The 10,641-nt window shown below is 35.5% G+C and overlaps 1 non-coding gene across 1 annotated transcript; it reads right to left on the bottom strand.

The window, feature by feature from the left end:
* Nucleotides 1-4,246: 4,246 nt before the first annotated feature.
* LOC121222769 (small nucleolar RNA R71) lies at nucleotides 4,247-4,353 on the bottom strand. The gene has a single exon (XR_005920140.1). It is a non-coding gene; the product is annotated as a small nucleolar RNA R71 (small nucleolar RNA).
* Between the last annotated feature and the right edge of the window lie 6,288 nt (nucleotides 4,354-10,641).

Below are 10,641 nucleotides of genomic sequence, written 5' to 3'. Positions count from 1 at the left end.
GGACAAAGTCAAGGCAATCAAGGAGTGGCCGACTCCTAAATCGGTAACTGAGGTGAGATCTTTCCATGGTTTAGCCAGTTTTTATAGATAATTTGTGAAAGATTTCTCTACTATTGCTGCCCCATTGACAGAAGTTATAAAGAAATCAGTGGGTTTCAAATGGGGTGAAACCCAAGAAAAGGCTTTTCAGACCTTAAAAGATAAGTTATGTTCTGCTCCTCTTCTCAAATTACCTAATTTTTCTAATACTTTTGAGCTTGAATGTGATGCTTTAGGAATTGGAATTGGCACCGTTTTAATGCAAGATAAGCAACCTATTGCTTATTTTAGTGAGAATTTGAATGGTGCACAGTTAAACTACTCGACTTATGACAAAGAAATATTGGCATTGGTTCGTGCACTTCAAGTATGGCAACATTACTTGCTGCCTAATGAGTTTGTAATACATACAGACCATGAATCCCTTAAATGGTTAAAGGGACAAGGTAAGTTAAGTAAACGGCATGCCCAATGGGTGGAATTCATTGAAACATTCCCTTATGTGATAAAATATAAAACAAGTAAAGATAATGTAGTTGCAGATGCTTTGTCTAGACGATATGCTTTAATAACTACATTAAATGCTAAAGTATTAGGGTTTGAACATATTAAAGAGTTATATAATGATGATGCTGATTTCGGCCATATCTATAGTAATTGTGGAAATACTACTTTTGAGAAGTTTTACCTTGTAGATGGATTTTTTTTGTGTAAATAGTTTGTGCATACCAAATTGTTCCATGAGGGACTTATTGATTCATGAGGCCCATAGTGGGGGTTTAATCAGACATTTTGGAGTGACCAAAATACTAGATATCTTGCAAGAACACTTTCATTGGCCACATATGAAGAAGGATGTCGAAAAGGTATGTTCCAAGTGCATTACATGTAAACAAGAAAAATCTAAGGTAATGCCTCATGCCCTTTACACTCCTTTACCGATTCCTACTTCACCTTGGTAGATTTATCCATGGATTTTATTCTAGGTTTGCCTCAAACTAAGAAAGGAAGAGATAGTATATTTGTTGTTGTTGACAGGTTTTCAAAGATGGCACATTTTATTTCTTGTCACAAAATAGATGATGCTACACATGTGGCAGACTTATTCTTTAAAGAGGTGGTAATACTTCATGGCATCCCTAAAACAGTTGTTTCTGATAGAGATGCCAAATTCCTTAGCCACTTTTAGAAGGTATTGTGAGGTAAGCTTGGTACTAAATTACTTTATTCTACTACATGTCACCCCCAAACTGATGGCCAAGCTGAAGTAGTTAATCATATCTTAGGGACTTTATTACGATCTGTTGTGGGAAAGAACATTAGAAATTGGGAAGAATGCCTACCATTTGTTGAATTTGCATATAATAGATCTATTCATTCGACAACTGGTTATTCTCCATTTGAACTTGTTTATGGTTTTAACCCACTAACAGTACTTGATCTTGTGCCACTACCTCTTGAACATATTATTAATTTAGATGGCGAACAGAAAGCTGAGTTGGTGAAATCCTTACATGATAAGGCTAGGAAACGAATAGCCAAAACAAATGATGCCAACACCAACAAAGCAAACAAGGGGTGCAAATGGGTTGTACTAGAACCTAGAGATTGGGTTTGGGTCCATTTAAGGAAAGAACGATTTCCTACAAAAAGAAAGACCAAGTTGGACCCAAGGGGCGATGGGCCTTTCCAAGTACTCGAGCGGATCAATGACAATGCCTATAAAATTGATCTACCTGGTGAGTACAATGCAATTCTACTTTTAATGTGGCTGACTTGTCCCCATTTAATTTTTCAGATTCGAGGACGAATCTTTTTGAGGAAGGGGGGAATGATACGAGTCACAAAGGCCCAATCCAAGGTCAAGGACGTGATGGGCTCAAATTACCATAAGGCTCAATAATGAGATCAAAGGCCCGAAAAATGCGTTCCAAACTAAATGAGACCATTCAGGAGTTTGTTAGCAAGGCCTTAGATGCGTACACGAAGGAACGAGAAAATCAAGATTCACTTTTTTGTTTTCAAGAAAATCAAGAAACCAAATCTTGGCCCAATTTTGCTGTTTGGAGCGATTTCAAGAATCAAGAAAATCAAGATTTCAACTCTTGGAAATCTTGGTCTGAGAAACTGAATCTTGCAGCTAAAACGCCTTGGATCACCATTACGAGCATCAACGACCCAATTTCGGTAGGAGATGGATCACAAGCCCAAATTCTTGAAGGCAAGGCCCAATAAGAAGATTCCAAGCCCAATCAAGAAATCCATACATACTTAGTTGAAAATCAGCCAAAATGTCAAAGGGCCCAATTTGTAAACATTTTAATTTTTAATTTAATTTTTAGGCTCTAGGAATATTACATGTTAAATTCGGCCCAAAACAGTCCATTTAAGTGCCTAGCCAAAATTCCTTTATTATTTTATTAATTAGGGTTAATTTTTTAAGTTTCGTAATGAGATTAGGATTAGTATGAGGCCTATTTAAATGATGGCCGACCACCCCTTGTATGCACTTCTCAATTACATCAAAAATTTTAGATTTGTTTAAGTGCAGAATTCTCTTTGAGTTTTTCTCCAAGAATTCTCTCTTGAGTTTTCTTTAGAAGTTGTTTTAACAATATTTTGATTGTGGGAGCCATTTTCAACCTTCTTCTTGCCATAGATATTCTTTGGAGGAGAGATTAGAGCCGTTTGAAGGAAGTTGTGAAATCTTTTGGTATTTCAAGGCTTCTTAGGACTTTTAATTTAATTTCTTGCTGTTCAATTTCTCCTCTTTATAACTACTTGTGCCGAATCTTTAACTAATTTATTTGCTGTTCTTTTTGTGTTTCCAGCCCTCTTCCATCTTAAAGAATTGAATAATACTCCTCTTGTGGTAGCAAAGAATCGGTCAAAATCTCCAATTTCTAGGGTTCTTGCCGATTCATCTTTAATCTTCTTGGGTGCATTCGATTACTGTAATTTGAGGAAAACTTTCTTGCTGTTCAATGGGGCAGATCGCAATCTTCTTTGGGGTTTCAAAGAGCCACCTTATTCCATCAAGTTCTCTCTTTTCTTCTTATCGCAACAGCCCTTAGAATTCTGTTAAAATCTAATCGATTAATTTGCTTGCTGTTTTGGTTGTTTCTTGACAGATTCGGCTTGCTGTGAAGCAATATTGGAGATTTTTTTCGTGTTCTTGGTTTCAAGAAACCCCTTTCATAAGTGTTTCAATTCTTGATTATCTATTGTTGTTCTAGGGTTCTTATTTCAGATCTGGAAATTTCTAAGTTTTAATTTTCTGCCTCTTTTCAGATCTGTTTGTCTAAAGATTTTCGTAAGAGTTCCTCGTGACTTGGCAACTCGATCTTGGTCCACGCGCATCCCATATCAGTTATTTATTTATTTATTTATGAAATTGTTAATATAATTTTAAAAATTAAGTGGCTTAGCACAAATACAATCCCTGTGGAGACGATAACTCGATACTTACTTATTACTTGATAACGACTGTGTACGCTTGCACAAAGCCCCGTTACAAGTTTTTGGTGCCGTTGCCGGGGATTGTCAACTGTTTCCATAGTCATTTTTTTTTCGTGAAATTATTTATTTTCAATTTGATTTATTTCTAACATTATTAACTTATTCTCTTTAATTTTTTTTTGATTTTCTCAGGTGTTTATGAGCATAGATCAAATTATCGATTTACTCCCTATAGACCTGAAATTGAGAAAACTTTCAAACAAAGAAGACATGAACGAACAACTCAAAGACAAGTCGAGATGGACCTTGGAAATCAGAATCATGACCAACGTAATGAAGGCAATTATGTACAAAATCCTATCCTCGTTGCCGATGATAGGGATCGATGCATCAGACAGTATGTTGTGCCACTTTTCAGTGAGTTAAACCCAGGAATTAGAAGGCCAAATATTGAGGCAGCTCAGTTTGAATTGAAACCAGTGATGTTTTAAATGCTACAAATGGTGGGCCAATTTAGTGGTACGCCCACGAAAGATCCACATCTACATATTTGATTGTTTATGGAGGTGAGTGATTCATTCAAGATAGCCGGTGTGACTGAAGACGCACTGAGTTTAGGTTGTTTCCGTACTTGTTATGAGATGGATCACGAGCATGGCTCAATTCATTGCCACCAAGTTCCATATCTACATGGCAAGAATTAGAAGAGAGATTTTTGGTTAAGTATTTCCCACCTAGCAAAAATGCTAAGTTGAGGAACGAGATCACAACTTTCCAACAATTGTATGACGAGTCTTTGTATGAGGCTTGGGAGCGATTCCAGGAGTTACTTCGTAAGTGTCCTCATCATGGGATTCCTCACTATATCCAGTTTATACGAGTCATAAAGGCCCAACTCAAGCTCAAGAACGTGATGGGCTCAAATTAACACAAGGCCCAATAACGAGGTCAAAGGCTAGTCAAATGCGTATGAAACTAAATGGAACCATTCAAGACTTCATTAGCAAAGCCTTAGATGCGTAGACAAAGGAAAAAGAAAATCAAGATTCACTTTCTTATTTTCAAGAAAATCAAGAAACTGAATCTTGGTCCAATTTTGCTGTTTTAAGCGATTTCAAGAATCAAGAAAATCAAGATTTCAAATCTTGGAAATCTTGGTCCAAGAAATGAATCTTGCAGTTAAGGCGCATTGGATCTCAGTTACGAGCATCAATGAACCAATTTCGGGTGAGAACGGATTACAAGCCCAAGTTCTTGAAGATACGACCCAATAAGATGTTCCAAGCCCAAACAAGAAGTTTAAATTAGGCTTAGTTGAAAATCAAGCCAAATTGTCAAAGTGGCCCAATCTATTAAATTTTAATTCTTTAAATACTTAGTTTTAATTTTTAGACCTTATGAATAAGTTTCTATGTAAAAATTCAGTCCAAGAGGCCCATTTAAAGGCCTTGGATGAAATTCCCTTGATAGTCAACAATTAGGTTTTTTTTAGTTTTCCTAGTAGGGCTAGGAAAGTAGTTAGAAGGCCTATATGTATGACTTGGCTGGCCACCCTTAAGAAGATTACATTGAATATCACATTAGATTCAGATTTTTGTTGAGTGAAAATTCTCTTTGAGTTTCTCCAAGAATTTTCTCTTGAGTTTTCTTTAGAAGTAGTTTTAACAATCTTTTTGATTGTGGGAGCCATCTTCAACCTTCTTCTTGCCGTGTTTTTACATTGGAGGGTAGATTCGAGCCATTTGAAGGGAGTTGTGAAATCGTTCTTGATTTCAAGGCTTCTTAGGACTTTCTTTATCTTTCTTGCTGTTTGTTCTTCTTTATTTATTTTTTTATTTGTGCCAATTAGTTGATTAACTTGGTTTAATTGTTCTTGTTGCGTTTTCAGCCATTCCAAGATTCAAGAATCTATTTTGCAACATTCTTTAGCATCAAGAAACGTCCTTTATTCATAATTTTCAATCTTTCTTGCGCCCAAGAATCCTATTTCTATTTCAATTTGGTTTTCTTGGTCTTAGAGTTTAATTTTCTGTTTTTTTTGTGTGTCAGTTTTAGATCCAAGTGTCGATAGTTTTCGTAGGATTTTCCTGTGACTTGGCAACTTAATCTTGGTCCGTGCGCAACCTCCTATCATTTGGTATCATATTTTGGGCATTTTGGGTGTTCTTGGTCGATTTCTAAACTGAGTTCCTTTAAAAAAATAGCATATAGCAATTTTTACCCAGAAAAATTTTTGGAAAAAAATTCATTTGAGTAGGTAAACATTTTTGATTGGTCTAAAATTTTATATGCATATGTGTGGTATTGTGATAGAATATTAAAAAATATTTCCCGCAAAAAAAATCAGTAGAAAAGTCAAAAAAAATAGAAAAAGATGAAATCAAATAAAAATTTTAAAAAAATATTCAGTGGGTTGATTTTAGTGCCAAAACTTTCCAAATCAAATATAAAATATTTAAGGACATTCCAGTTTAAATTTCGTGATTTTTGGAGATCGGGAACACCTCGAACGAAGTTGTCAAGTTACTTCACAGTTTTTTTCGAGTAACAACAATTTTTATTGATTCTTAGCTGTAGGTTTTCATTTGTTTTGCTTTTATTCTTCCTTTACACTATCTAAGACCTTATTGTTTCTTGTGTTAGTAGGATTTAAATGTGTGCACAATTCTTCCTCGGTGCGACACAAATCAATTTGTGTGTCGTCACTTTTTGGACTCCTAGTACAATTAGGATTCTTTGGTAGTTACGGTTCATACATTTTCTAATTGATTGATATAGACTCTACTAAATAACTCACAAGACTGAATTCTACCTCTTTGAGAATTTGATTTTCCTTTTTGAGTGATTAACAGTGAGGCTTGTTAATTTTTTTATTTATTTTTTGAGTGTTGAGTGTTTGTTTTGCAGGTATTCCAAAAGAAAAAATAAGATGCATAGAATTGGTCAAGTCGATGATGAGAATAATGACCATAATGATGTCCATGATAAATTTAAAGAGTTCCAACAATAGTTAGACGAACAGACTGTTGTACTCAAACAAACAACTACCATTCTTCGAACATTGAGTGCTATTGTCAATGAGATGCGATAGGATCAAGAGCCTCAGTATCGGGGTCCAATTAAAGATGATGTGGATAACTAGCCTCGTGCTCATAGGCACGCTCCTAGACGTGTCCCTAGAACTGACTGTGACTTTCATGATCGCGGACAACCCTCTTTGGCAAAACCAAAATTCACAATTCCTCAATTTCGTGGTAAGAATGACCCAGAAGCTTATTGTGAATGGGAATCTAAAATTGAACTTATGTTTCACTATTATAAATTTTCGGATGATGAAAAAGTATCGTTTGCAACACTGGAATTTTTAGATTATGCATTAAGTTGGTAGACTCAACTTGGGGTAAATCGTCATAGGAATTATGAACGTGAGATTACGGCATGGGTGAGTTGAAATAAGTCATGCGTAAAAGATTTATTCTGCCTCACTACTATAGAGAGGTTAAAACAAAACTTAGACAACTTGTTCAAGATAGTAGGACAGTAGATGAATACTTTAAGGAGATGGAAATGCTCATTCAGAGAGCTAATGTAGAGGATGATGATGAAACAACTATGGTTCGATTTATTGATGGTTTAAATAGACCAATAGCTAATACATTTAGGCTACAAACATACATTGATTTAGAAGAAGCAGTTCATAAAGCCATTGAGATCGAGAATAATTAAAGGAACAAAGGTTTGGTTCCTTCTCTACTTCACCATATTATAGAGGTAACACTTCCAATTCTGATTTTAAAAGTTCGAAACCACCTTTTGTTACTAATAAGTCTTCTTCGAGCAGTGGTAGTAAGCAATCAAACTGGAAGAAAGGGGCTCCTATTAAAATGCAAACACCTTCTAAGCAGCCCAATTTAAGTGATTCGAATGAAAAGAGGACTCATGAGATTGAATGTTTTAAGTGCAAAGGGTGTGGTGAGAATGCCGTAACACGAGATTTCTTCTTATGAAAGATAATGGTGAGTACACTTTCGACTATGATAAATAGATCCGAAAATGCCCAAACTTGTGGATGATAGTGATAATGAAGAAGAGTTGGTTGAACCACCAAAAGAATGGAACTTTGCCAACTTTCAATGCCTTGTAGTCCGCCGTACACTTAACATCCAAATGAGAGACAATGTTGATAACCAAAGGACCAATATTTTCCATTCTAGGTGTTTTATAAAAGGTAACTTATGTTCACTTATTATTGATAGTGGGAGTTGTTCGAATGTAGTTAACAGTTATTTGGTGGATTCCTTAAAGTTACCTTGTACCAAGCACCTTAAGCCGTATCACCTTCAGTGGTTTAATGAATGCTCGAAAGTTAAAGTTACAAAGCAGTCCTTGATCACTTTTAAGCTCAGAAATTACGAGGATGAGGTATGGTGTGATGTGGTCCCAATGCATGTGACACACTTGCTCCTTGGATGGCCTTGGCAATTTGATCGTGATGTTACACACCAAGGTAAGCTCAATAGATACTCTCTTGTGTTTAAAGGCCGAAAATTCACTTTTTCTCCTTTAAATCCCAATCATGTATATAAAGATCAATTAAAAATGATGAAATTTTGTGAGAGGGTGAGGGAGAAAGGACAAATAAAAAAGATAAAGAGAAAAGAGGCTAGTAGTGAAAAAGTCAAAATTGAAATGGCCCAAAGGTGAGTGAATTCGCAAGTGGTAAAGCTAGAGTGAAAATTTTAATTACAACAAAAAAAGATGTGTAGAGAGCCTTACTCAATAAACAACTTGTATCCTTGTGAGGTTTAGGCAAAACTATTTATCTCTATCTAACATTAATGAAAATTTGTCTAGTGTGTTTCAATGTCTTTTGCATGATTATGAGGATGTTTTTAGTGAGGCCCCTAAAGGTTTACCACCTGTACGTGGGATAGAACACCAAATTGACTTAGTACAAGAAGCTTCAATACCAAATCGACCAGCCTATAGAAGCAATCCCGAGGAGACAGAGGAATTGCAAAGGCAAGTTAAGGATTTATTAGACAAAGGGTACATTCGTGAAAGCTTAAGCCCTTGTGCCGTTCCTGTCTTATTAGTACCTAAGAAAGATGGTACGTATAGAATGTGTGTTGATTTTCGTCCAATCAACAAAATAACGGTAAAGTATAGACATCCAATTCCTCGACTTGATGACATGCTTGATGAATTACATGGTTCAACTATATTTACTAAAATTGATTTAAAAAGCGGTTATCATCAAATTCGAATGAGGGAAGGGGATGAATGGAAAACAGCCTTTAAAATAAAATTTGGGTTATATGAATGGTTAGTTATGCCTTTTGGCCTTTCTAATGCACCGAGTACATTTATGAGATTAATGAATCACATTTTAAGGCCTCACTTGGGTAAATTTGTAGTAGTTTACTTTGATGACATTTTACTTTACTCAACAACATTAAATGATCATGTTTTCCATGTTTGAACAGTTTTAGACATTCTAAGAGCTGAAAAATTGTTTGCCAACCTTGATAAATGCACATTTTGTTGTGATAAGCTAATATTTTTAGGTTTCATAGTTAGTGCTCAAGGTTTTCATATCGATGAGGACAAAGTTAAGGCAATCAAGGAGTGGCCAACTCCTAAATTGATAACTGTGGTTAGATCTTTCCATGGTTTAGCTAGTTTTTATAGACGATTTGTGAAAGAATTCTCCACTATTGTTGCCCCATTAACAGAAGTTATTAAAAACTCCATGGGTTTCAAATGGGGTGAAACTCAAGAAAAGGCTTTTCAAACCCTAAAATCTAAGTTATGTTCTGCTCCTCTTCTTAGATTACTTGGTTTTACTAACACTTTTGAACTTGAGTGTGATGCTTCAGAAATTGGCATTAGCGCTGTTTTAATGCAAGATAAGCAACCAATTGCTTATTTTAGTGAAAAATTGAATGGTGCACAATTAAATTACTCAACTTATGATAAAGAACTTTTGGCATTGGTTCGTGCACTTCAAGTATGGCAACATTACTTGCTGCCTAATGAGTTTGTAATACATACAGACCATGAATCCCTTAAATGGTTAAAGGAACAAGGTAAGTTAAGTAAACGGCATGCCCAATGGGTGGAATTCATTGAAACATTCCCTTATGTGATAAAATATAAAACAAGTAAAGATAATGTAGTTGCAGATGCTTTGTCTAGACGATATGCTTTAATAACTACATTAAATGCTAAAGTATTAGGGTTTGAACATATTAAAGAGTTATATAATGATGATGCTGATTTCGGCCATATCTATAGTAATTGTGGAAATACTACCTTTGAGAAGTTTTACCTTGTAGATGGATTTTTTTTCGTGTAAATAGGTTGTGCATACCAAATTGCTCCATGAGGGACTTATTGATTCATGAGGCCCATAGTGGGGGTTTAATAGAACATTTTGGAGTGACCAAAACACTAAACATCTTGCAAGAGCACTTCCATTGGCCACATATAAAGAAGGATGTCGAAAAGGTATGTTCTAAGTGCACCACATGTAAAAAAGCAAAATCTAAGGTAATGCCTCACGACCTTTACACTCCTTTGCCAATTCCTACTTCACCATGGGTAGACTTATCCATGGATTTTATTCTAGGTTTGCCACGAACTAAGAAAGGAAGAGATAGTATATTTGTTGTTGCTGACAGGTTTTCCAATATGGCACATTTTATTCCTTGTCACAAAACAAATGAAGCTACACATGTGGCAGACTTATTTTTTAAAGATGTGGTAAGACTTCATGGCATCCCTAAAACAATTGTTTCCGACAGAGATGTCAAATTCCTTAGCCACTTTTGGAAGGTATTGTGGGGTAAGCTTGGTACGAAATTACTGTATTCAGCTACATGTCACCCCCAAACCGATGGCCAAACTGAGGTAGTCAATCAAATTTTAGGAGCTTTATTACGATCTGTTTTGGGAAAGAACATTAAAAATTCGGAAGAATGTTTTCCATTTGTTGAATTTGCATATAATAGATCTATTCATTCTACAACAGGCTATTCACCATTTGAGCTTGTTTATGGTTTTGACCCACTAGTAGTACCTAATCTCGCGCCATTACCACTAGAACATATTGTTAATTTAGATGGCAAACAGAAAGCTGAG

This window comes from Gossypium hirsutum, chromosome D10, assembly GCF_007990345.1.
Source record: "Gossypium hirsutum isolate 1008001.06 chromosome D10, Gossypium_hirsutum_v2.1, whole genome shotgun sequence".
Lineage (NCBI taxonomy): Eukaryota > Viridiplantae > Streptophyta > Magnoliopsida > Malvales > Malvaceae > Gossypium > Gossypium hirsutum.
This window is presented reverse-complemented; position numbering and strand designations above follow the sequence as displayed.